Source organism: Wyeomyia smithii, chromosome 2, assembly GCF_029784165.1.
Source record: "Wyeomyia smithii strain HCP4-BCI-WySm-NY-G18 chromosome 2, ASM2978416v1, whole genome shotgun sequence".
Lineage (NCBI taxonomy): Eukaryota > Metazoa > Arthropoda > Insecta > Diptera > Culicidae > Wyeomyia > Wyeomyia smithii.
In genome coordinates, this window is record NC_073695.1 from 196,464,849 (window position 1) to 196,491,947 (window position 27,099).

Sequence of the window (27,099 nt, forward strand, 5' to 3'; positions counted from 1 at the left end):
GGATTCTCACATTTTTGATTTAAATTTTGTACATATTGTAACTGCACATGTATTACCTTATAACATATGACCGTCATCATTGCAGGAGTTTGTTCTAGTTATCTGTAAAACAGAAAAATAAATAGAGTTGTAGAGCCTCACATTACAACTGCTGTTTTATGTATGCATCCATAATATATATTTTGAAAGTATTAGAACTAAACTACCGCATCTCATCATATCTTCTAAACATATAAAAATGCAGCTCTGTCTGTCTGTCTGTCTGTCTGTTCCTTATAGGCTTGGAAACTACTGAACCGATCGGCGTGAAATTTTGTATATAGGGGCTTTAGGGGCCGAGAAAGGTGACTAGTATAGTTCGAGACCCCTCCCTCTTCTGGAAGGGAGGGGTCCCATACAAATGAAATACAAATTCATGCACATCTCGAAAACTTATCAAGCAAATGGAACCAAATTTGGCAGGTGGATGTTTTTAGGGGTAACAAATATATCCATAATGGTTTGACACCCCTCCCTCTACTGAAAGGGAGGGGTCTCATACAAATGAAACACAAATTTCGCGTAGCTCAAGAACCAATCATGAAAATACAACCGAATTTGGTATGTGAATGTTTTTAGAGGTAACAAATATGTCCATAATGGTTTGATACACCTCCCTTTTCTAGAAAGGAGGGGTCTCATACAAATGAAACACAAATTCATGCACATCTCAAAAACTAACCAAGCAAATGAAACCAAATTTGGTGGGTGGATGTTTTTAGGGGTAACAAATATATCCATTATAGTTTGACACCCCTCCCTTTACTAAAAGGGAGGGGTTCCATACAAATGAAACACAAATTTCTGCACATCTCAAGAACTAACCAAGCAAATGAAACCAAATTTGGCAGGAGGATGTTTTTAGGGATATCAAATATATCCATAGCAGTTTGACACCCCTCCCTCTTTTAAAAGGGAGGGGTTCCATACAAAAGAAACACAAATTTCGCACAGCTTGGAAACCAATCCACCAAAAAGAACCAAATTTGGCATGTAAATGGTTTTAGAGGTAACAAATAAGTCTATAATGGTTCGACACCTCTCCCTTTTATGTGAGGGAGGGGTTCCAAACAAGTGAAACACAAATTTCTGCACATCTCGAGAACTAACCAAACTCGGCTGGAGAATATTTTTAGGAGTAACAAAGATGTCTATAATGTTTCGACACCCCTCCTTCTTCTGAAAGAAGGGGTTCCACACAAATTTCTGCACATCTCGAGAAATAATCAAGCAAATGGAACCAAATTTGATATGTTGAGGTTTTTGACAGCGAAAAAAAAATTCGACTCCAGACGCCATTGTTAAATTTGAGATGGAAACTTCCGGTTTCCATCCGAAAAATGTCTCCAAATATCATTTTAAAATCCAAGATGGCGACTTCCGGTTTCTGAAAAACAGCGGGATATGACCAAATACCACCCAATATAGGTATTTCCGAAATCGTGATGATGCACTGAAACCACGAATCGACCTTCGACAACATTTTGAGTTGTAAAATGGCGACTTCCGGTGACTGGAAAACTGCCGAAAATGACCAAATACCACCTAATATGGGTGTTTTTTAACCAGAATGACGCTCAGAGGCCAGAAATTGTGTCCAAATGCCGATTTGAAATCCAAGACGGCGATTTCCGGTTTCTGAAAAACAGGGTATGGGTATTTCCGGGATTATTATAATGCACTGAAGCTACAAACTGACCTCAAACAACTTTTTGAATTGTAAGATGGCGACTTCCGGTGACTAGAAAAAAGACGAAAATGACCAAACATCACCTTATAGGGTGTTTCTTTAACCAGAATGACGCTCAGAGGCCAGAAATTGTCTCCAAATATCATTTTGAAATCCAAGATGGCGACTTTCGGTTTCTGAAAAACAACGAGATATAACCAAATACCACCCAATATGGGTATTTCCGAAATTGTGATGTTGCACTGAAACCACAAATCGACCTCAGACAACATTTTAAGTTGTAAAAGGGCGACTTTTGGTGACTGGAAAACTGCCGAAAATGACCCGAAAACAACCAAATATGGGTGTTTCTTTAACCAGATTGATGCTCAGGGGTCAGAAATTGTCTCCAAATGCCATTTTGAAATCCAATATGGCGACTTCCGGTTCCTAAACAACAGTGTCAAATGACCAAATAACACTCAATATGGGTATTTCCGGGATTGTTATGATGCACTAAAGCCACATATCGACCTCAGACAACATTATGAATTGTAAGATGACGACTTCCGGTGAATGGGAAACTGCCGAAAATGACCAATTACCACCCAATATGGGTGTTTCTTCAACCAGAATGACGATCAGAGGCCAGAAATTGTCTCTAAATATCATTTTGAAATCCAAGATGGCGACTTCCGCTCTCTTAAAACAGCCAAAAAGACAGCCGATTTCCATCCGATATAAGATGCTTCGATACCAGAATGATACACAGGAGCTAGAATCGACCACAGACATTATTTTGAATTCTAAGATGTTGACTTCCGGTTTCTGGAAACAGCCGAAAATGACTAAATAACACCTATTATGGGTGTTTCTTGAACCAGAGTTCGGCGCGAACACTCGATCAGTGCGGTTCGTTCTTCAAAATGCTCCGGGCCGATCAACCAAGTGCTTTTGTTCTCGGTTGCTGTACGGCGTAACGCGAGCAAACCGTGCGCGGTTGAGAAAAGTGCTATAATATCGCATTTTAGTCAGTTTTCTTGTGAAGTCGCAATTTATTAAGTGCAAAGGGGTGGAGAAAAAGGTGATACGAAATTACGTTTCGTATTATCGATGAAAGTGGATGCTATTGTCAAGATTAAAATAGCGGCATAGTTCCTAGGAGTTTTGTTTTTCTTCGGTGGCGGAGCGCGTATTCCGCAAGTGCATACAGTAGGTCTGTGTGAGTGAGCGCAAGATGGACTGTAAAAAAAAGAGAACCGCGAGTGCAGGAAGATCGTTGCTCGCCCGTGCGACGCTTCTTCACTAACACCATATGATTCAGATAAAAAGAATCGAGATAAGTATTAGTTTAATTTGATAAGCAAGAGAAAAAATTCTTTTATTTTTGTGACGAGGGATGCCACATTTCAATCTGTATTTTAAATTTCAAAATCTTCTACAGATTTTCGGTTTAAAAATTGTATAAGATCTGTAGATAGGAATTAGTATGTTTTTGCTAAAGTCTGTATGTAAAATCTGTATACATATACCTGTTTAGGAATTTTGTTCAGAGATTTGTATTTTACAGGTTGGTCTGTGTTTGTGGCATCCCTGCCTGTGACCGCAGCTTCGTGGAGGCCGGTTTTGAGATTTTTTTTCCTCACGACCAATTGGGCCGATGCGGCGCGGACTGCATTGAAACGGCTCGGGATGTGTTTTGATGCGCGTCACTTTTCATTGTTGATTCTATTCCCTCAAGTGAGAAGAGACGCTGTTAGCATCGCATCCTTACTTAAGGGTGCAGACTAGTGAAGCCACATATACAGATTTATCTGCATTTATACAGATTTTTTGCGTATTTTTCATATAGATATCTGCATATACAGATTACAGATTTATACAGATTTTTTTGGTTTTCATGGGGTCGTAAATCAAACTTCTTTATATAGTTGAAAAACATAAATTAACTTAAATGCGGTGGAGCGTTTAATTATGGAGGTGGAGGTGGAGGTTTTATTATATTCATATGCTACGCATAAACGTGTGCATGAATGAATCACGGAAAAAATGTTAAACAAGCTATATTGCATTTTTTTTCGAGAAGGATATGTCCAGTACATATGCAGATTTTATTTTACAGATTTTTTCAAATTTTACCAAGGTGATAAGATTTTTTGAGCTCCAAAATACAGATGAAAATGTGGAATCACTGGTGTAGCTGTAGACTAGAGGATTGTCGCGAGTTCGTAATTTCTTCTGTTTTTGTTTCTCTTTCTCTTTGCAATCATCCACACATGCACACATCCTTTTTCGTTCGATTCAAACGGCGGGCGGTGTCCAAGCGAGGAAGAGTTTCGTTCTTTCTGCAGCTTCGTATAGGCTGATTTTGAAGCTCGCTTGCGTGATCGCAGTTTATGAAAGATGATCGGGTTTATGTGCTTGCTATGTTTAGTTTTTTATTTTGCGTTCTATCGAGTTGTCCCATCACTCGTGTGCGCAGTGGACTGACGTCGGTAGGAATAGTGATGGGAAACTTATCGATACTTATCGATAATATCGATAATAATGCTAGTCATCGATATTATCGTTAATTTTTTGACGTTAACGATAATTATCGATATTATAAGGGTGAGCACAAGTCAGTGCGGCTGGTTACTGGAGGAGACCCAAAAGAAGGAGACCTCACCTACCCTACCACAGAGGTTGCTTTTGCCGCTAGGTATTAGTTGGGTGCTGTTATTCGATAAGATTTAGCATTGTTGGGGGTGGTGTAAAGCTTCGCCCCGGCTGTCACTGAGTTTCTGAGAAATAATGGTAACAAAAAGATATTTATAGTTTTTAGTTTTCTAAGAACAGATGAATTCGACAACTTAGAATTTTAAAAAAATATCCAAACTTTTTGCACCATTTCATAAAAAGAAATGATACGAAATTGTAATAAAATGCATTTTCTTTGGCTTGCCAAGTCTTATAATATGATGGACATGTATAACGACAGTCTATTGGTAATTGTTTAGTTTAACTTGGAACTGTTTAAGTTTAAAGTATCTGTTACCCAACAAACAATTTTCAGTTCCACTGAAAATCCAAATCAACGAAATTGTTGCGCCAAAAAAGTATCCTGGTTTATACAGGGGGTAGACAAAATAATTGAGATAAATAAAATTCTCTCGAATTTTAAATGGCCAGAACTTTACGAAAAATGAATCAATTTTGATGACCGGTTTCATTTCACTGGAAAACAGTACTATATTAGTATTACTTGGGAACTTGGTGTGACCAACCTACACCGAAAATGTTTCGGATTTCAAGAGTGTGTGTCAAAGTGTACATTTTTGCAACGCATAGAACGTTCCAGGCAACTAAATTGTCTATCTAAAATACTTCATTTAAAAAAATCTGAGATCACCGATATTTTCTAAAATCATTTTTTGTTTTTAAAATTATATGTTTTTCAGAGTAGGATCTTTGACTCATTTTTTTATATTTTTGAAGGAAAGTTCAGATAATTTTTACTAAGATATATTGATTTATAAGAAAAAGGTTCAAATACAGTTAGGTTTTCTTACGCGGGGGATACATACCTCGTGAAAAAACCATGTTAATACAGAAATCCGCTAGATAAACCGCGCGTAAAAAACCACGTTAATTTGAAAATCTGCATAAATAACCATTTAGAGTAAATCCTCGTGAAAATAATCTGACCTTTTTAAATGTTAATCCAGATAACTTTTCAAACGCAAGATTGCAAAGTTGCTTGGTTTAATAAGACCTACACACCCACAATGTTCGATTGAATTCTGCTAGAGTGCTGCAAGCTCAAAGAAAATTAATACCCAACCGCCAACCGGGAAAAAACCGTCAAAATCAACACCCATACTTAATAAATTCATACCTCGATGATTCCTTGGCGAATTTTCAATTTTTGGCTACCAATAAACCCGAAATAAATTCTGATTTATTGACAACATATAAACCTGAGTGAAACAGAATGTCAGAAAAAGTTCTACGCGTTGCAAAAATGTACACTTTGGCACACACTCTGGAAATCCGAAACATTTTCAGTGACCACGTTCAGTTGGTCACGTCCAGTTCTCAAGTAATTCTAGGAAACTAGGACAGTTTTCCAGTAAAATGAAACCTGTTTTGTCAGAATTGATTCATTTTTCGTGAAGTTTTGGCCATTTAAAAATTGACAGAATTTTGCCTGCTTCGATTATTTCCCTTATTATACAACCTTCAAAATGAACTTCGGCTTGAAACTACTTCATAGAAAGCACTCCCGGCGTAAAACCCGAAGACTTTCCGAAACAAACTGTTTAACTCGTCCGGTTGTTTGAATTTTCATTCGCAGTATCGTAAGATTTGTCATTCAAGGCCTTAACACAATGGATACGTTGCGGCTGCGTTTGCGGCAATTTGACAGTTAGCCCATACATTTACTGTCACATTGACGTCAACGCAACGCAAACGTATCCGTTCTGTTTGGGCCATCTCTGTCTGTCTTTATATAGTGAAATTGCATTTGTCGAATAACGTTTGCGGTAAAAAAAATTGACAAAAATTGCCGATTTTCCATGGGTTTACCTTTAATCGCACCGACGAAGCTACTCATGCATCATCAATCATAGTAACCCATGAGTTAGCAAAAAAAAAATTGACAGCTCTATCAGTCAAACTCTAACTGTGATGATGAAAAAAGTGAAGCTACTCTGTCATCGAACATCGTGCGGCACTTTTTGGACACCGGGTATGCCGGTTCTGGCATCTACAACATCTTGACACTATTGGACAACGATCAGTGCATCGAAAGAAAGCCCGGTTCCAGACGGCCAACGACCCTGAGCGACAAGAAGCTTCAAAGAATGCTGAAGAGGAAGACCGAGGGAAAAGTGGCTAAATCACTGCGTGCACTTGGCCGAGAGGTTGGTGCATGCTCTAAAACAGTGAAAAAGCATCTGGAGAACATGGACATACATGCAGGAAACGGCAGTCCCGTCCACTGGTCTCGGAGCTGCAGGCAATGACGCAGCAACAGCGGTTGAATAAAATGGTCAAGTCGATTTTCCCGGCGAATCGCGACGCGACAGTGGCATTGGACGACTAGACCTATCTCACCCTGGATGGCAACGACTAGCAGGGCTCTTCGTATTTTACCTCCCCCACGAAGGAAGTGAGCACCGAGGTAAAGTTTATTTCACAGACCAAGCTCCCCAAGAAGGTGCGGCTGTGGCTGACAATCAGTGAGAAAGGGATGTCAAAGTTGCTCTTCTTTCGCTCCAGGCTGGCCGTGAACGGGGAAATTTATAGTACGAAGTTCCTGACAGAAGTTGCGTCGTTCATCAAAAAATACCATAAGCGCGAAGACACGGTGTTCTGGCCAGATTTGACGTCGGCCAACTACTCGAAGCGATCGTTGGAGCGGCTGAATATCGATGTGGTACCGAAGTCGGCGAATCCGCCCAATGTTCCCCACCTGGTTCCCATCGAGAATTTCTGGAAAAACATGAAGCGCAAGATCTATTCCAACAATTTTGTCGCGAAAACGGAGGAGGAATTAATAAAAAAACGAAGAAAGAGCTTAAAAACATGGCAACACGCATGTTTTCGTCCGCCATGGCGAATGTTCCGGTCAACTGCCGGAAGGCTGCACGCAAGGGCGTAATATTTTTTTGTGAGGAAGCTAACATGATAACCTTCCATGGGAAATTTATTTTCATCACCATCTGAAATAGTTTTTTTTCATCACCATCTGAAAAAAATTTTTTTTACCGCAAACGTTGGCTGTCAAATTATCGATACTTATCGATAATATCGATAAAAGCCTAGGAATTATCGATTGCTATCGATGTCCGTTTTGGGCGATATGCCCCATCACTAGGTAGGAATACTTTACATACCATGCCTGCGTCACCAGTTAGCCGTTTCGGAATCAATTGGATTATTCTTTTTTTTTTTGTTTTTAGCAGATGCGTATTTGGCTGCATTGCCTACAGTATATGGAGATTTGTTAAAGCGTGATTTCATGGAGTCGTTTCGTTTGCTAAAGTCTATACTCGAATAGACAGAATTGCTCCAATAGGTGGGATGTTTTAAACCTTTGAACACGCTGGTTCCACAGGACGGAATGAGTAGCAGTACAATATAATTTAGAAATTTATTGTTCGCGTTCCTTCTGGACGGTTACGAACTTTTTGCCCAGTTTTATGCCCATTTTTATGATTTTTCTAGCTTTTGAACAAATATTGAAACACATTTTCAACTTAGTTATGTTTAAATCTTGTCGGTCACACGGCAAATAAATTTTGACTTCAATTGTTTTGGCATTTTATTAATCAACTTAGTACTGTGTCTTGTTCGATATGCATATTTGCTTATTTCTAAATTTTCTAGCTATGAATGCATGGAAATTTACCAGTTTCCAGACTCAGTAGGTATCTCCGTTTAATTATTCGAGAAAAAAGTAGTAATCGGCGCGAAACACCATGTCCTGCGCGTATGCGTCGGTGAAGGGAATAGAGCGATCGTGCGTAATGCTCCGGGGTAAACGTGTCTTCGGCTCGGGTGGACTTTGGTCATCGATATATTTTCGATGTGCTGTGACTTCCGAGATGTACCAAATCATTTATTTAAAGACTACCCGCCTGTTGGTTCTATACCAGCACGTTGCAGTCCAGAGTAGGTTTCGTTCGTTCGATAGGTGTCGTAATAAATTAATAAGTCGCGAAAAAACAAAAAAAGAATGGAATGAGTCGCGACAAAATATCGTAGTTATTCGCAAGAAATATCGGGATTATACGCGATGTATACCTTTTCAAGAACCATATCAACCGGCTGCGTTTATTTTTTTACAGGTATTCGGGTTTGGTAATAGACATTCATTCAAATACGTAGATGCTTCGTATAGTAAATGATATTCGTGCGCGTCATTGGCATAGGATCGCGGGGTTGATAGGAGAGATACATATCGTTCGTATTCGTAGTACGCGAGCCTCATTGCCACGGAGACATAATAACACAAACCTTTCCCTCCTAATGAGCTTAGTCTTGGCATGACCATTCAGCAGGATTGTCTGCTCGTTGCTTTTACATAAGCATGTCGCAAATCGAGTTCGGTTGATGAATATCGTGATTGATCTAATAACAACGCAATGTATACCTATCAAAGTATCGTGTCTTCCGAAGTGCGTTTGCTTTCTCGAGAGCATTCGAAATTGTACATAAACAACTGTTTCAACATTTTGATACTTCGGGTGGTGGATAGTTTACGCGCGCGCCGCTTGAATATTTGCGCGGTGTCTGACATTAAAGGTACTTCGTTCGCCTCCGTAATGAGTTAACTTCGCGCACAACATCGTTCGACTCCGTCACTTACCGCGGTCACGCAACCCTTCCTCTCCGTCGCAGTCATGGCGATGCAGAGGTAAACTCGGTCTCCGACAACGACGACTGCTACAACTCCTTCCTTACAACATCCTTTCTTACCCTAACGATCGTAAGGACGTGGCCGGCGCCGTTATGGATCTAATCAACGCGTAAGCTACTGAACTGATGTACATTGAAGATGGTGAACTAATCCCAAGTTGCCATCTTGCGTTCGAAGATGACCACTTTCAGTTTCTGAAAAACAACGAAAATAACTGAATACCACCCAATATGAGTATTTCCGGAATAGAGGTGATGTACTAAAGGCAAAAGTCGAGGATGTTGTCATTCCGATAAAACCACTCATTTCAAACGATAAAAACAAATTGCAAGAAATCAATGAATTTGGAATGTTGAAAATTAATAAATTAAACATAAAAATAGGCGGGACGAAGTTTGCCGGGTCAGCTAGTTATTAGATATAAATGAAGCAACTTTCCGGGTACAAAATATTTTTTTTTACCGAGCACTAAAATTTTGAAAAAAAATTCAAGATGATTTCATCATCATTCAGTTCAATTTACAAAAAAAAAATGGGATGGTAAAAAAATAAGCAAAATGGAATAGTCTACTAACAAACCAATAAAAATTTAACGGACGAGTTCGAAACAATCTCGAAAACTACACTGGAAACAGACTCCAATGATACAGCTTTGGTTCAGCACCGAGTCAGTGACTTTCAGTGGATACACACAGAAAGTCAACCGCACGTGCTATATTAAAAAAGGATAAGCTTTCCTTAAAAGATAATTACTTTTCGCCGCAAAGGATCAGCATTCAGCGAATGCTTTCGCAAGGCAAACAAAATAAGCGAAAATTTATTATCTAGTAGTAACGGGAAAACTTAATGTGAATCGAATCAGCCCTATACACACACTGTTAAGAACAGCCCAATAGATTTTATTTTGAAGGCTTCCTTCGGCTAGGGGCAACACAAATAAACGAAATAACAATGCGGCAAATAAAGTCTCTCATTGATCGTATCGCGATAGCGACTGTTTCGTACTAACGCACAATCAGCACAAGCAACCCTGGGAAAAAATTCGAAACGAAAAAAAGTCAGAAAATGATAACACTGAGTTTACGATTTAATTATGTGCTAATCATCTGTCATCTCTCGTCGAAGCTTCTCTGGTTTTCAGTCCCATAATCACAAAACGCCAGTCAAAGAAATCTTGCACAGGCACAGAAATTATAAAACAAAAAAATCTGTCAGGCAGCTCGGTGGTGATGTGGCTTGGACCATCGATTTACTTCACAGCTTCTCGGGGAAATCCGGGAAGTTTATTAAAACGCGCTGTTCCTTCCGTTATGTCATATCTCTGTCACCGACCGGTCTCCGAGGAGTGCAGGGGACTGAGCTAAAGCTAAGAAAATGGCCAGTAAGGAGGTTGGGCGAAATAATTTATTTTTCATCCGGTTCTCGTTCTTTGACCAAGGGTACAGCCGGCTCACAGCACCGCATGGCCATAACTTATATACCTACTTTTTAAGATGAGCTTGCGAACAAAATTCTTGACTTTTAAAATTGTTGCATCCTAATTTATTACAGTTCAACAAAAGTTAGAAAAGGGACCGGCTCTAGAAAAAAAAGACTAAAACTATTCAAGATAACTGGATTTCTCTATCTTCCATTGGGGCTTCAGACACATATCTCAATCGACTATCGAATTGGTTCTATCGAATTGGACTATCGAAAACTGATATGTAAAACAGGATGTTTCACAAATTCCCACCCATGAGATGGCAATCACGGATGGCACTTTTTCTTGTTTGCAACAGTTTGAATTGCCGGACCCTGATCGAAATGAAAATGTATCGTGCTCAGTTTACGATTTGTACGCTATTATTGCTATTGAGGGCTACATAATAATCAAATTCACCGAAATGCTCTATCGAGTTTGTACCTTTCAACACGCAAGGATTCTCTTGCTAACGGAGTTCGAAATACTATCCCATAGGCCGGTTTTAGTATGCACCGGTACATCGCTATGAAAAGGGAGGCATAAATTCTGCCAGTAAACACGTGAGCCGATGAGTAAAACAAGATGACGAAAGTAAAAAGTATAATATCAAAGGGTTCAGTAAAAGCGATTTGTTTGCACCTTAGATCAAATCATAAAAGTTTCACGATCTATTTTATCGGGGGATTTCGGCTAAGCGGTCTTTTAATTTGGAAACACTTATTTGATTATGTCCAACGTTTCAACACCGGTTGGTGTCTTCATCAGGGAAAAAATGCTAAGGTTCCTCGTCCTATGGCTTTTTAAAGCTTATAACTGTGTGTTTGGTGCAGTTGTGTGGTGGTGACATTGATAATTTGGCAAATGCTATTCTGTTTTGCTATTTTAAAAATCTGTGGTTGTTCTAACTGGCTACGTTCACTTTTGGCTATTGAGAATAGCCAAATTATCAATGTCACCACCACACAACTGCACCAAACACACAGTTATAAGCTTCAAAAAGCCATAGGACGAGGAACCTTAGCATTTTTTCCCTGATGAAGACACCAACCGGTGTTGAAACGTTGGACAGAATCAAATAAGTGTTTCCAAATTAAAAGACCGCTTAGCCGAAATCCCCCGATATCAATATTACGGTCGATTCCCAAATTATAGATCTATTTTATTTGATATTGATTTTTAATAGCAAACACACTTTCCCCGGTTCTTTCTGAACGAAAGAACAGCTTAAACTTCTCTGAATGGACTATTAACAATGGACTTAGGGACAAACGTATTCTTTCAAATAATTATTACCTCAAGCAGAAGGAAATGGTAATCTCTGATTCGATTTGTTATGTAGGCAGACGTCTGATCACTGAAAACAATCACACATATTCGAACTAATGGAAACACAAACATGTACACTCAAATATCATCATTGGATTCATTTCAGTACACATCAATAGATGCTATGAATATAAACATCGAGCAGAACTAAAACTAAAACGAAAATCTGGATGGCCATCCCACACAACCCGAGAGCTCGGTTATCAGTTATAATCGTTCACATAGTTCAGGTATTTGCTATGACGCAAAATCAAAGGATATTTCCATTATTAGAATACAATGACCTTAGTTTTGTTCCCTGTATCAGATGCATCATCATTGTGAGTGGAGTAGTTCCATCCATGCAAAACTAGAATCAGCCCAGGCAAACCATTGCTGATTGGAAATTGTATCCATTTTTGATTGAACTATAACTGTTTAGTAAGCCGGATCGGAAAAGGAATTTTTACAATGAAAAATGTCAAGAATAAAGAACAAACTATGGAAAAACAGGTCTCTTCTCGTAAAACGAATTATTTAATTTGTAAACTATGCTGTCGAAGGGGTTTAACTACGACCGTCAGGAATTTACGGATAAAACAGAGCGAAACAGGAATCCTAGCTGCGACGAGGCTTTCATAACGATATATGCAACATGATTTTTGAAGTTCAGTTTGGTATCGAGCAGGACTCCCAGGTCCTTCACCATCGATTCGCGTATACCTGCCAAAGCGTAGTTGAAATTGATATTGGAGCGTCTGCAACTAAACGAAATAACCGAGCATTTGGATACGTTCAACGACATCCAGTTGAGTTGACACCAGTCAGCGAAGACTGCTGTTGCAGAAACAACGCGTCCTCTGGCTGTTTTATCGTGTAATATAACTTCAAGTCATCGGCGTAGAAAAGTTTAAGAATAGAAATGATCCAAAATGACTTCCCTGAGGAACACCGGACCAAACGGGAAAAGGTGAGGAAAGGTGGTGAGGTCACCGATTTTGACGGACATAATTCTTCCAATTAAATATGATTCGAACCAGACAAGCAAATTATGATTCATTTTATCAAACGCCGCATATAAATCACTGTTAATAGCATCGACTTGCTGGCCATTTTCTAATTGACGAGTTAGACTGTTAGTTAGCTTGTTAGACCAGCATCGTACCTCGAGACCAACTGGGAGGTCGCTCCGGTTATATATAGGGGAACTGTTCCATTATTCGTCTAAGCCCATATATTCATCTCATAAAATATGAAAACACAATCGAAAACAGGAAAAAACGCATATTTTCTTCTTAAACCAATCTGGCTAATCCATGGAATGGATTCTTCTTAATTCACGCAACGGGACTTGTTCAGCAGCCAACCAAAGTTTTTTGGTGAATAGTTAGATGAATAATTAAGCAGTGATTCAAGTTTCAAGATGGATATGGAAGCGTTATGAAAAATGGTTTGTTTTACAAAATTCAGGATAAATCTAGCTAATTTTACTGAATATACAATGCTAAACGATTTCATCAGAGCACCTAAGCATATTGAGTTTATTTGTTCAAAGATTTCGTGACAATTTGGTGTTTAATCCGTGCATTCTTCGTGAATATCGGCCTAATGAGATGAATAATGGAGCAGTTCCCCTACTGTAAATATCTCTGAGCCAGCACGCACAGCACTGTCAACTCAAACAGCTTAGAGGTAGCACTCAACCCGGCTATTCCGCGATAATTCGAGACGATTGACTTACAGCTTTTTTTGAAGACCGGTAACACATACGAGTCTTACCAGCAAGTAGGGAACACCCGTGTACAAAACCAATATCGCACGCTTAGCCTGGGGGCTAATAGCGGTTTCGATCAATTAGATTAGTTGAGAGAATTCGTTATCGATATTGTTTTTTGGCACATTTTGCATGTGAAGGATAAGTACAACGATACACTGTACCCCAGTGCTGAATCGAGAAAATTTCCAGCTCGAAAAGATCCTCGACTTGATCGGGAATCGAACCCGATATCACAACTTGCTATTCAACTTGTCGCTTCGACGATGTGTTTTCCCTACCAGCTGGAAATTATCGATTATGTTCCCCGTGCACAAAAAAGGTGACAAACGAAATGTGCAGAACTACAGAGGCATAACTTCTCTCTGCGCTTGCTCAAAAGTATTTGAGATAATAATTTATGATGCACTTTTCGCTAGCTGCAAGCAATATATCACCATCGATCAGCACGGTTTTTATCCAAAGCGCTCTACTGCTACCAACCTCGTGCAAATCACTGCATCATGTTTACAAAATATGACCGAAGGTGCTCAAATCGATGCGGTTCATACTGATTTGAAAGCTGCATTTGACTGCGTCGACCATGGTATCCTGCTCGCTAAGATGGAGAAACTTGGATTGGCCCCCGCTCTTGTACAATGGATGAGGTCGTATTTGGTTAATCGTACACTTTACGTAAAGATTGGATCACAGCATTCTTCTAATTTTTCGAATGTATCAGGCGTTCCGCAGGGCAGTAATTTAGGACCACTGCTCTTTGCACTGTATATAAATGACGCATCTCTAATATTGCCAGACAATTGCCGTATGTTTTTTGCAGATGATGTTAAGTTGTACAAGATAATACGAAATACTGTAGACTGTCTCGAACTCCAGCGACTAGTCGACCTTTTTATCAAGTGGTGCTCCAAAAATCAATTGACAATTAGTATTCAGAAATGTTGTGTGATTTCGTTCCATAGAAAAAATAATCCGGAAACGTTCAGCTATACAATGGTTGGCCAAACTCTGACAAGAGTTAACCAGGTTCGAGACTTGGGAGTAACGTTGGATGCAGCTCTGTCCTCTGGCCACACTACAATGAGATTATAGCAAAGGCGAATCGATAACTTGGTTTTATTTTCAAGATAGCCGCGGAATTTCATGATCCACTGTGCCTTCGATCATTATATTATTTCTTGGTGCGATCTGTTCTGGAAACTAATTCCGTAGTGTGGTGTCCATATAACGCAAACTGGATTGCCAGAATCGAATCAGTGCAACGGAAATTTGTACGGTACGCCCTTCGTTTTCTTCCGTGGCGAGATCCGCAGCAGCTACCGGCATATTCTGATCGCTGCCAGCTTTTAGGCATGGAAACACTGCAACAAAGACGTTTCAATTCACAGGCTTTATTTGTGTTCAAAATTTTAACTGGTGAAACCGATGCCCCGAGAATTTTAGAGCAGTTATATCTGTATGCTCCGGAGAGGCCATTACGGCGAAGAAACTTCCTTTCGCTACCGCATCGTTCTGCGTCATATGGGCAACACGATCCCATCCGTTCTATGTCAGCTAGCTTCAACGTTGTAGCAGATCTAGCCGACTTCAACATCTCAGTACTAACGTTCAAGCATATTCTCCGTAGACGACAGACCTAAATGTTTTCGAAATGGACTTTATTGTTTGTAAACATTAAGTAGTAATAAGTAGTTTTTTTATCATTAAGACCACCAAGGTGTCCGATGATTCATAACCAACAATAAACAATAAACAATAAAATACAACCGTGTCGGAGAGCTAACCGACAGATATCGCTAACCACAGAGCCACGGGGACCGTGTACGCAGAGAGCGATTGAATACTGTGATTAGCGGTGTTGCAAGTGAGTAGGAGGAGGAATCCCCTTCTGGGCCGCACTCGGTGGAACACTTAAGATACATACCTGCTGCCTTGACCATATCATCGGTGATAACGATTTACGAATCAGATGTCGTCAGTCGAGGAACATTTCTGGTAGCGGCAGCCACGTCTTGCGGATCTAGAAGCTCATTGGTAAAAACGCTGCTGAATTGTGATCGTAAGGGGTCGGCAATATCCACAGTTGATTCAGCTTCCAGCAAACCATTAGTCATCGTAGAGGGTAATCCGGTTCCCTCCTTCGGCTGTTGACGTACCGCCAGAAACTTTTGGGATTATTCTTGAGGTTATTTTGCAGATGGTCCTGATAAGCGTTGTATAGATGATCATTCAGTTGCTTATATTCAACGTTTGCTAACATATAGCTGGCCCCGGTAGAGTCCGCACGATACTTGCTGTGTCTTCGAAGGGCTGTGCGTTTCATTTTTGTTAGTTATATGAGAACATTTCTAGGCGATTCTAAGCTCTAGAAGGGGTTTTCTGTCTCTTTGAACTTGATTTGCAAACATTTCTTTAAATTTTTTAGAGCGTTTGTCAAAGATTTTGAGTTTGATTCGCCTTTGAAAGCGTTTCCAGCAATTCTGAGTTTATTCCGGGTTCATTTTCTGTCCAAAAGCGTTTTCTTATTCATATACCGCGCTTCTATAATTATTTTGGATTTATTCCTATTTTGGCTTTCTCTATCCGAAAAACATTTCGTAAATGTCCCAATTTAGAATCTATTTTTATTCTACCACTTCTAGTTAGCAGAGGTTGATAAACGGCAGATTAATGTGTACCATCGGTGCCAAGCGCACCTACAGGAATGAAATAAACCCCAGAAAAGGTTCTTAGCTTCTTATCCAGCCACTCCTATCCCAACTTCCACGCGCTGCCAGCTGGGATACGAGCAATAAAGGACAGATCGGGTAACCAACCCCGGTGGGAGCTTGATCGTATGCTGACAGGGAAGCAGGACTTTTTTGAGTTTCCGAGCGTCTGTCCTTTATATCTCCTAACCTGGAGGAGCGGCCGATTACCGTCCTCGTGCCAACGTGGAATTCAAAACAATGTTGTGCATGATTGCCCTCCAGCGAGACAGGCGATTGGTGCGCAGGCCTTACGAACCGCCACCGTAAAACACTCACTCAAGTTTTGAACGAGGAACAAAGAAATTCAGACTGGTAACACGGGACGTGAAACTGCCGATCTTTCAATTTCCAAGGGAGCACACGGGTGCTCTTCGAAGTATTAAAATCCCGCAGGTTCGACGTCGTAGCACTGAGGAGATATGCGAGAAGGGTTCTATGGTACGTACGCTCCGGGATGGTCATGCCATCTACCAGAGCTGCGACAACACACATGAGCTGGGGCAGCTTTTATAGTGATGGGCGAGATGCGGAAACGAGTGATTGGGTGGTGGCCAATCAGCCCTCGAATGTGCAGGTTGAGGATCAAGGGCCGGTTCTTGAACAATAGCATCATAAACGCGCACAGCCCTCACCTTGAAAGTACCGAAGACGACAAGGATGAATTCTACGCGCAGTTGGAGCGTGAGTACGACGACTGCTCAAAATATGATATCAAGATCGTCATTGAGGATTTCAACGCTCCTGTCGGCCAGGAAGAGGAATACAAACCGGTGATTGGAAGGTTCAGCGCACACCAGCTGTCCAACTAAATGGTTTTAACACTTATCGACTTTACCGCCTCCGAGAAGACGACCGTGCGTAGTACCTGCTCCCAGCTCAATCTCCTACACAAGTACCCCTGAAGATCACCGAATCATACGGGAACACAGATCGACTACGTTCTGATTGATTGCTGGCACTTCTCAGACATCATCGACGTCAGATCCTATAGGAGCGTTAACGTCGACTCAGACTACTACTAAGATGCGCCCAAAACTCTTTGTGAACAAAATTCGGCACCGATGCCCACCCCATGCCAAATCTCACGCAACTGAAGCAGCCTCACGTCGCCGAAAACTACGCGCATTCGCTCGAAGCTGCGCTGGTGGAAGAGGACCAGCTGGAGGAAGCTCCTCTCGAGGATTGTTGGAACACCATCAAAACAGCAATCAACAGCGAACGGAGAACGCCATCAAGCATGTGGGAAATGAGTGTTTCAACGACGAATGTAAAAGGGTGATGGATGAGTAGTACGCTGCCCGGGCGACTAAGATGCGCAGTGCTACTCGTCAGAATGCGGAGAGATACAGAGAAAAGAAGATGCAGCGAACCCAAATCTTACGAGAAAAAAGCGCCGCCTGGAAGAGCGTCATTCTTAAAAAACGCGAAAGTTTTAACAGAAACTTAATGCATTCTGCAGAGACTTTGAGCCGGGATAAAGATGGTAGTATTCTGATGGGCGATTGTAAAGTGAACGGAAGGTGGAGGCAGCACTTCGACGAACACCTAAATAACGCCCAGACATAGGACCATGGCAGCGGAGAATACGATACTGTCGGTGCGACAAACGTTGGAGTCGTATCAGCCCTAACGATAAACGAAGTTAAGGGGGCCATCAAGCAGCTGAAAACCAATAAATCTCCTGGAAAGTATGGCCTCGAAGCGGAGCTTATAAAGATGGGCCCGGAAAAGCTGGCTACCTGTTTGCACCAGCTGATTGAAGGATTTTGGAATACAGCTACCGGAGGAGTGGGAGGATTGGGTTATTTGTCCTATCTATAAGATCACCGTGCGATCACCGTCCCGAATGCCACCTACAAAGTGCTTTCCCAAATCATTTTTCGCCGACCTTCGCGGCTAGCCGACAGATTTGTGAGAAGTTATCAGGCCGGCTTCGTAGAAGGACGGTCTACGACGGCCCAAGTCTTTGCCATACGGCAGATACAGAACCCCCACGTACATCTTATTCATCGACTTCAAAACCGCGTATGACATCATCGACCGAAAAGAGCTATGTAAGGTTATGAACGGGGCAACTTATTGGACGAGCCTTTGATGGATGGGACGCGGTGCTATGTGCGGATTTCGGGTGGATTGTCGGGTCCATTTCAATCCCGCAGAAAGCTACGACAGGCTGAGGGTCTCTCCTGCCTGCTATTCAACATTGCGCTACAGGGTGTAATGAATCGAGCAAACATCAACACGCGGGGTACGATATTCAACAAATCCAGTCAATTTGTTTACTTTACTGATGACATGCACATGGTGACAGAACAGTACACCAGACTGAAACGGAGGTGTATTATCACCGGAAGTCGCTTCACTCTTGTATTACGTCGAACACATTTTTGTTGTACTACAATTACTCCACCACCCTTGTCAAATGACTCGATAGTGTTCTTAAAAACAAGTTAAAAACCTGAAATAGGGAAAACGTACCAGTTATGGTAAAACCTAGAAAATGTACCAGTTATGGTATTAACCAGTTATGGCCTATGAAGTTTAAATGAAGTAGTGCCATAACTGGTACCATTGCGCATATGCGATATAACCATAACTGGTGCACTTGCCATACCTGGCTCACCTACCCTATCTAGGTTCAATAAATTGACCTTATGCATTATGCCTCACATTCGCTAGTGCCTGTGTGTCTAGCAAATTATGTTTAATATCCATATGTCCAGATGCCCGTACCCAATACGAGGACTAAATTTGGTGTCGTTGATACGATAAAGTTTGATTTCCTGTACTCTAGTTCCGAGCCAAATAAATAACCTTTCCTCTGCAGTTTCTAACAGATTTTTTCGCAAGCACACTAGAATTTAGATAAAACTAGAGGCTACCACTGACCCATCTAGTCCTACAACAAAAGTCGTCTTTTTTAGATCAACGCTTACTAGAGTGGAGTCTGTTCAACTGGCAATGTCAAATCTTTTTCCCGTATTTTTTAATGAAGGCGCTTTGTTCATTTTTCGCAGTAACTATCTACTGTATTAGAATGAATTGTGAAATGTAATTCAACAAAATGCTTGCTGCGAGAAAAACATTGATCAATCTGCAATTTTCATCGGTATCGGTATCGAATCATCGCGTAGGTACCCTAATAGCAATTTATAGGGATAAAAACAGCTATACTAAATTGAAAGCAATGCGTGTGATCGAGCTGGCAATATTTTGAAAATACAATCATCAGACAGTTCATGGTAGCGCCGCTAATGCTATTGCCGTTTATTAAATCAAATTTAAATCGTGTATTCCGGGTTCATACAACCGATAACAAGTGCCACGTCCGTTAGATTATGGCAAGACCATTGTTTAATGCAGTCAACAATTTCCAGAAAAAAGCGTTGAAAAAGTTTCACAGTTCTTGAGCACAATCTCAACTCGTTCTGTAGTACGTGTTCAGACCCAACAGCAAGAGTCCATTCTTGGCGGATACTTCTTGCGAAAATAGTACAACAAACTTCATATCGCTATAACACTAAGCCAATTTCCCATTTCGTCAAGTGTTGTTATTGTCCATTCGAAATACAAATAGCATATCAAACAACCCACTTTTTGTGCAAGTTCTCACGTCTTTCACTGTCGGTTAGGCCCCTGCCGGATGAGACATGAGCGCCAGGCTTCCTTCTCAAAGTCAGCACCGACAGCATGCTTTGTGCCGAGGCTGCGGTGTCGTCCGACCGCCGCTGCTACTGCTGCGCCAGAGCGGTATCGGTTGTTGGGTCTGTCGATATAGCGGTAAAGTTTTCCACTTTTCCGAGCGGATGAAGGTCGGTTTTGTACGCCCTTTATGCAGAACATCGACAGCCCCGCCAACCCGACTTTGACTTGGGACACAAAAGAAAACTGCCGGGGAAAGAGAAACAAACGCGCACACACAGGCACACAAATTGAAACCATCAGGAAACACGGTATAACTTTCTTGTGCACCGGAACACACGGTCGCTGTTTGAGTTTTGTTTTGCGCAAGATTAAAAAATCGTTTTCTTGATATAAGAACAATTTAAGCAGTTTTTAAATGGTTAAGATTGATATTTCTATTTCTCAAAGTCGCAACTAAGCGCACATAGGATATTTTACATTTGTTCTAACCATATTATAAGAACGTGTTTTACATGGATGAACCAAACTCTACGCTCATTGCCGATATCAACATTCAATTTTATGCTGTTTATGTCGATGATGCAAACGGATACCAATATGTTTCCGGTTGATAAATTCCAGTTTTGCAATGTTACCTCTCGTCATAAAGTGTGCCTTCGCGCCTATTTATTGAATAACCATTCCAAGAGCCTAAGAGAAACTTTTGTCGTTCCGCCTGATACTCTGGTGGAAAAGTTGTTAGCTGTGACAAGAAAGCGGTAACACATTGTATCAACCGTTGATGATGGCTCCGGCAGGACTCGTTGCAATGTTGGTTCCATTGAAAGCTTGTGCATACACATACACTAACAAACTGTCGGGGCGTCCCTTTTTCTCGCTCCAACGAAACCTAAGATAGAAACGGAAAACTCCGAGTAGAATGTGGACTTCACTTGTTAAAACTTCATAAAAGCGGCTCGAGAATAACAGGCACAGTAACGCATACAAGCGGTAGCTAAAATCATTGCAACTCACTTTTTGTGTGCATTAGCTCGCTGCGGAAGTGCACTACGTTACCTGCACTGTACCGAAATGCTGTCAGTAACTGGCACCTGCTATGACTGCTATAGAAATCATCCTTAAAAGCGAGAAACAGTTACAACCAAACACGCCTCGGTAGCTTTTTGCTATAGCTTGCTGTACCGAAGCCAGTCTCTGTTGTTTGCCTCCCTGCACCACTAACAAAAACACCTCAACGCATTTACAAACCAAGACCACACAGCTTCTTTGAGAAAGTATACCAGCAATCATGTTACGTTACTGTGCAAAATAAGTAATACAAACACGGATGTACCGTACAGCATAGAGACAGGATTGATGTATGGTAAATACGCAATTATCAGTGCCATTTTACAAGGCTCATCACTGTATCGATAATATGTAAATTTCTTTTGCAATAGCGACAAAGTTGGGACACCTGCATCAGCGAGGAATCGTTGCTTAAAACATATTGTCATGTGTGCAACACCTAGTTTTACTTATTTGAAGCCATCCATGTTAATGTGCCCTTGCATTTCAGCGATACATCCACATTAGTTGCCATTTAAAAACCATTAAAAACCAAAGCCGTTTTAAAAACGCGTCCAAAGCTACCCCTACTTCAACGCCGCGAACGTTAACCGCGCGCCTCCTTTCACTGTTGAATCGATGGAGACGCCAAATAACCAGAAAATTTAAACATCAAAACATCAACATAGAGAAAAGCTTTTTTCCCAAATGTTGTTTCATATGTGCAGAAGATCTTGATGTCCCAGGTGTTGTGCTGGCATAAATCAAACTTCTGCGCTGAGTGTCTATTTACGATAAAAAATATTTGACCAAATGGGGTTTTGAGCGGTCCGAAGTAATGCACTGCAACAAAAATTGAAAAAAGAAATTTTTGATTTCAAAAAATCATAACTTTTCTAGTTTTTAATCTACCATGTGCAAACAAGCATAAATACTTTTTTAATAATGTCCAGTTTTTGTAAAAAAAATCGGATCTTCAAAGAGTGGATTTTTGGAGATATTCAACTTAAATTTATTCTTTTACGGCACTCTTAAGAAAGAATTTTTTCTTGCGATGTATATATTTCTGGAACAGTAAAAATACTATTTTTGCATTGTTTCATTACCTAAAGTCAGCGTTGCAAGGCGAGCGGAAAGCAAAACCTTTCTCCTCCTGTCTGCTCGAAAACGAGACATATGCTACGCTTCTCAAGCTTTCTGCACACACGCTTCCGAGATACTCTTACTTTTCTATGGACCCACCTGAATAGCTGCTGTTGCTGCACCCGCACGCAAAAACTCTTTTGTCTTGCCACTCAGCGACGCGAGATCCTGCTTACGAGTAGGAGTACTCGACTAAAATTGCTCGACTAGGAGGAGTGCTTGAAAAAACGTGCTGGAAAACGAAAATGCTTTCTTCATCTGCTTGGTTTTGCTTCGTGCACCGACAGCCGAGTGTAGAGGAAGAATCTGTAAAGTATCGTATACTGGAACGTATGCGTATCGGACTGCTTTGGTAAGTTTTTTTTACAGCAGTCTAATGCAAAACCAGCCGAATCAAATCGCAACCGACTTGACATTTTTTTTTGTCTTTCCGCAACCATCGAGTAGGGTAGCATACGCGAGTAAAAAAGCAGGCGTGCGTGTGTGCATATGATTTCAGGAGCGAATGCGAGCAACGAAGACAGCGAGAAAGAACGAGAAATAGGTTGAATGGAGAATTCTCCAGTGTGTGATATCGCTATCAACGAGAACCTCACACGAGGTGTTGCATGCTGTTTATGAGTGAGACTAACAACACTGCCTACAGCTTTTTCGAAGACACTATTTCAGTCAAATCCACCGTTTTTCTGATATAGAATATTTTGTCCATCAGTTACATTTTTGTATAGGTCCTTTTGAAACAGCAGTTGTGGGTCAACATGAACAACTGATACCATATAATGACCTCTTCATCAAAAACGAACAACTGTGGAAAGTTTCAGCGAAATCGAAAATACCATGTTGGAATTTTTTTATCATTTTCTATGGAATGCCTCTACTTTTGACATAGTACTACGTCTTCCAGTAAGTTCGGCTACAGAGGGAGGGAAAATAAAAATCTAAAAACAGAAACAATATGCCCAATTTTAAATGCTAATAAATCTGTTAGATTTCAGCAAATTTCTTTCGTTCTTCGAAAATCGCCTGGAAATCATCTTTACATCTGGTCAATTGCAGAGAATTGTAACTTGATTATTTCAACTATTTTACTATTGAAAATTGTCAAGCTTTGTCAAAACGCAGATTTAGATTGGTCTAATTAGTCGTTCAGTGATCGCTCTCCCTAACACGATCGACAGCATTATATACCTAGTTAGCGGGAATGCACTATTTGTGCTATATAAGAGACTGCTTCTGTTTAATCCAACCATTTTACTAGTGGATGGCCTAACTACGTAGCAGATAGCAGCAGCAGCGGTAGTGGTAGTAGCGTCCGCGGTTCCTTCCTTCAGAGTCTAAAGCTCTTTTGTATTTTGGCAACACACAAATGTTTTTGGGATGCTGGCAATCATAATCAGTGATCGTATTTATATTTGCAAATTAAAATTCGGTAGCACAACCTTATGTAGATCTACGTCAACCTTTGCGTACAACTCTTCTGTTATTTGATGTAGAACTACGTCTCTCAGAAAGTTCGGCTTCATAGGGGTATAAAATTATTATCTCAAAACGGGAAAGGGAACGAAATCTGTTCCTTTTTAAATGTTTAGAGTGACTTAGTTTTCAACGGATTTTCTTCGTTCTTGCAGCAACCAATTAGAAAATTATCCACGCATCCGCGCAAATGCAGAAAGTTGTAATGTGATTTTTCGAACTAACGTATTATTGAAAAATGTGAAGCCTTTTTGAAACGCAGACCTCTAGTTGGCCGCTTAATACTCCTCTTAATACGCTCCCTTAGCACGGTCGACAGAATCATATACCTAGTAAACCGTGAATGCACTATTCGGGCTATAAAAACAATCAGTTAACTAGTGAATGGCCACTAGGGCGGTCACAACTAAGTAGCAGCGAGTAACAGCAGCAGCGGCAACGGGTAACAGCAGCGTATAGCAGCAGTAAACAGCAGCAGTGGTAATGGTATTTCGGCACCACATAAACGGGGATACTGGCAATCAAAATCTGCCGGCTATCAGATTCGACACAATTTACATTTGTCGTGTCACAATTTACAGACGTGTAAGCGCATAAGGTACTGTACTGTGTTTCAGAACGCAGTGTTCTAGAATACTGGGACTTACGACTGGCAATTCGGCTTTATTTTTTTCGAGAGAATACCGTATCCTGACGTTTCATGTGTTTCTAAGTCATTTGGTTTCCAAAAACAAGGTTTCGATTTCGAAAATTCCATTACCTACTTTTTGTGTATTTTTTATCGATCAAAAATGTAAAACTCTGACCGCTTTGAGACTCCACTTCCCGAAACCCGATAGAGTCGAAGGTCAAAATAAGCACTCTTAGTAGCATATCCATAGACGAAGAGTGAAAGGAATAATTCATACTGTTCAGAGCCTGGTTTTTAAATGGTTATGCAATCTTGCTCATCATTGCCTAGAAGTGTACACAATTTTGAAAGAGTCTTGAGTGTTAACTCGATTCACCTATAATTTTCATTGCAGAAAATATTCTCCGGGATCCTGGAGTTTGAATAAAATAATCCCGGGAATCGGGACAATAAAATTTCCCGGGAAATCCATCATGAGACGTCACGGGTAGGACGCTCTACCCTCTACATGTGACGAAAAGCCGTTGACAACGCTCCAGCTTTCGATACAGGAGAGTCAGATACATTAGGTCCTCGCACATGGCAAAAGCAACCGAAACGTGCTAAAATCATCATGTCAAAATAACCCTCGGACAGATGGTATCATCTCAAGTAGATCACGAACCTTAACTACAGGATTGTAGAGAATATGGGAGCATATTTCGCTGCGATCGAGAAACTTTGCGTTCTGTTGGCGAATGCTAGATTTGTAGTGCAAGACTTTTTCAGGGTAGCGATGGTTCTACGAAGGTTTCCGGAATCGTTCACCCCCTTGATCACGACGTTGGAAGCTCGAAATGAGGATCATCGAACGGCGATGGTGATGGCGATGGCCAAAACGAAGCTGATGAGCGGAAGAATAGCTGTAACGACACTCTAGAAGATGAAAAAACATTTGCAACAGCGAACAAATCTGCTGGCCTGTATCAGCCAGGTCTTAGACGCGTCTATGCTTTTCTACTGGGTTGTATCATACAACGATTACGGAGCTTGAACGGGAAGTTTTGGCAACTGCGAGTGCTGCGTTCTTGTGTCCAGCGGAGAAAAAATCAACGGGCATTCTCGATACCGTCCAGAATGACCTATGTGAACCCATGACGGAGAAATCTGGTAGTAGCTTTTTTTACATAACCATGATTGATGTTCACAACCGGTACACCCTGATTAACTGTTCTAAATCTGCAAAAATCATGAATATACTCGTTTGACGCCGAATCAATTCGGAAGAACAAATGTAATTTGATTAGCTTGTAGAAGTTCTATGCAGAGCCGAGAAAAAAACACAGCGCTGAACAAGGTAGGTCTTTATAGGGGAACTGTTCCATTATTCATCTCAGCCCATATATTTATCTCATACACATGAGAACACAATTGAGAACAAGAAAAACGCATATTTTCTAACTAAACCAATCTATTAATCCATGGAATGGATTCTTCTTAGTTCACTTCAGATTTCTCACTTAAAAGCTCTAAATTTGATATTAGAGTCGGGCATCTACATTCGAAAATTCATTTATTTCAAGCACCTACCTCAGAAAACAAAATCCACGCATTGCTCTATACGGCTACAAAGGGACTCGTTTAGCAGCCAACCAAAGTTTTTTTCATCACTAGCGGACCACTTTTTATTTTAATCACTCAACAAAATCACTCACTACACTAAGAATTATTTAATCATTGAAATGTTCACCTCAATTTTCCAAAACAAGCTTGAATTAGTAGAAATATATGAGATGAATTTCCACAAATCCCAAATTTCAACTATATATATTTTCAGCTGTTTTCACTGCGTTGAAGAAAATCAAAAGTTGCCAAATCAGTTTCTGTTTATACGAAAAAATTATATAAATATGAAATATAAAAATATAAATCGACAGCCCTGCAGTGGTACCTAGGTTACCAATTTTGCACGTAAACAACTACAGCGGATATCTAGGTAACCTACTACGACGGGCTGCGGCTACGTCATTCATGATAATGTGATTCATTCATGATTAACAGTGTAATAAATATGGGGGCGTCGTGAGATGAATAATTGAACAGCGATTCAAGTTTTGAGATTGATATGGAAGCGTTGTGAAAAATGGTTTGTTTTACAAAATTCAGAATAAATCTCTCTAAGTTTACTAAATATACAATGCTGGGCTATTCCATAACAACACGTTAGCGTATTTTGTTTATTTGTTCAATGATTTCGTGAAAATTTGGTGTTTAATCCGTGCATTCTTCGTGAGTATCGGCTTAATGAGATGAATAAAGGAACAATTACCCTATGCTGTTTACCGCCAGACTGCCGCAACGTTGTGGGCTGAAGTAATGAACACTGCTGCAAACTGCAGACCGAATTGCACCAGATAGCCTGCACGCCGTATCTAATGATATCTCGAGGACGGTATGGTAATTGATATTGGTGCACGAGAAGAAGACAACAGGACTCGAACCTCCGATCTTCTCAGTCCGCCATTACTGATTTTTCTTTCGCGTACCCCCTGAAGGCTTTCGAGTACCCCCAGCTTGAGAACCGCTAGATAGAGTGCGGCGATCACCGGGCAAACACTCTGCTTAACGCCACCTACAAGGGACTCTCCCGAATAATCTGCCGTCGACTATCACCGTTTGTGAAGCTGTTTGTGGGGCAATACCGAGCAACCACGGATTAGATATTCGCGGTTCGGCAGGTTATGCTGGAATACCGCGAATACAACGTGCCC

At 40.8% G+C, this 27,099-nt stretch overlaps 1 protein-coding gene across 4 annotated transcripts in view; it reads right to left on the bottom strand.

The window, feature by feature from the left end:
- Positions 1 to 27,099, bottom strand: part of LOC129725894 (muscarinic acetylcholine receptor DM1) — a 297,734-nt gene that overhangs the window by 138,966 nt on the left and 131,669 nt on the right. For all 4 annotated transcript variants that reach the window (XM_055682291.1, XM_055682292.1, XM_055682288.1 and 1 more), the window contains one exon: positions 57 to 102. The gene's annotated coding sequence lies outside the window, so the exon portion shown is untranslated. The remainder of the gene's footprint in view (positions 1 to 56; positions 103 to 27,099) is intronic.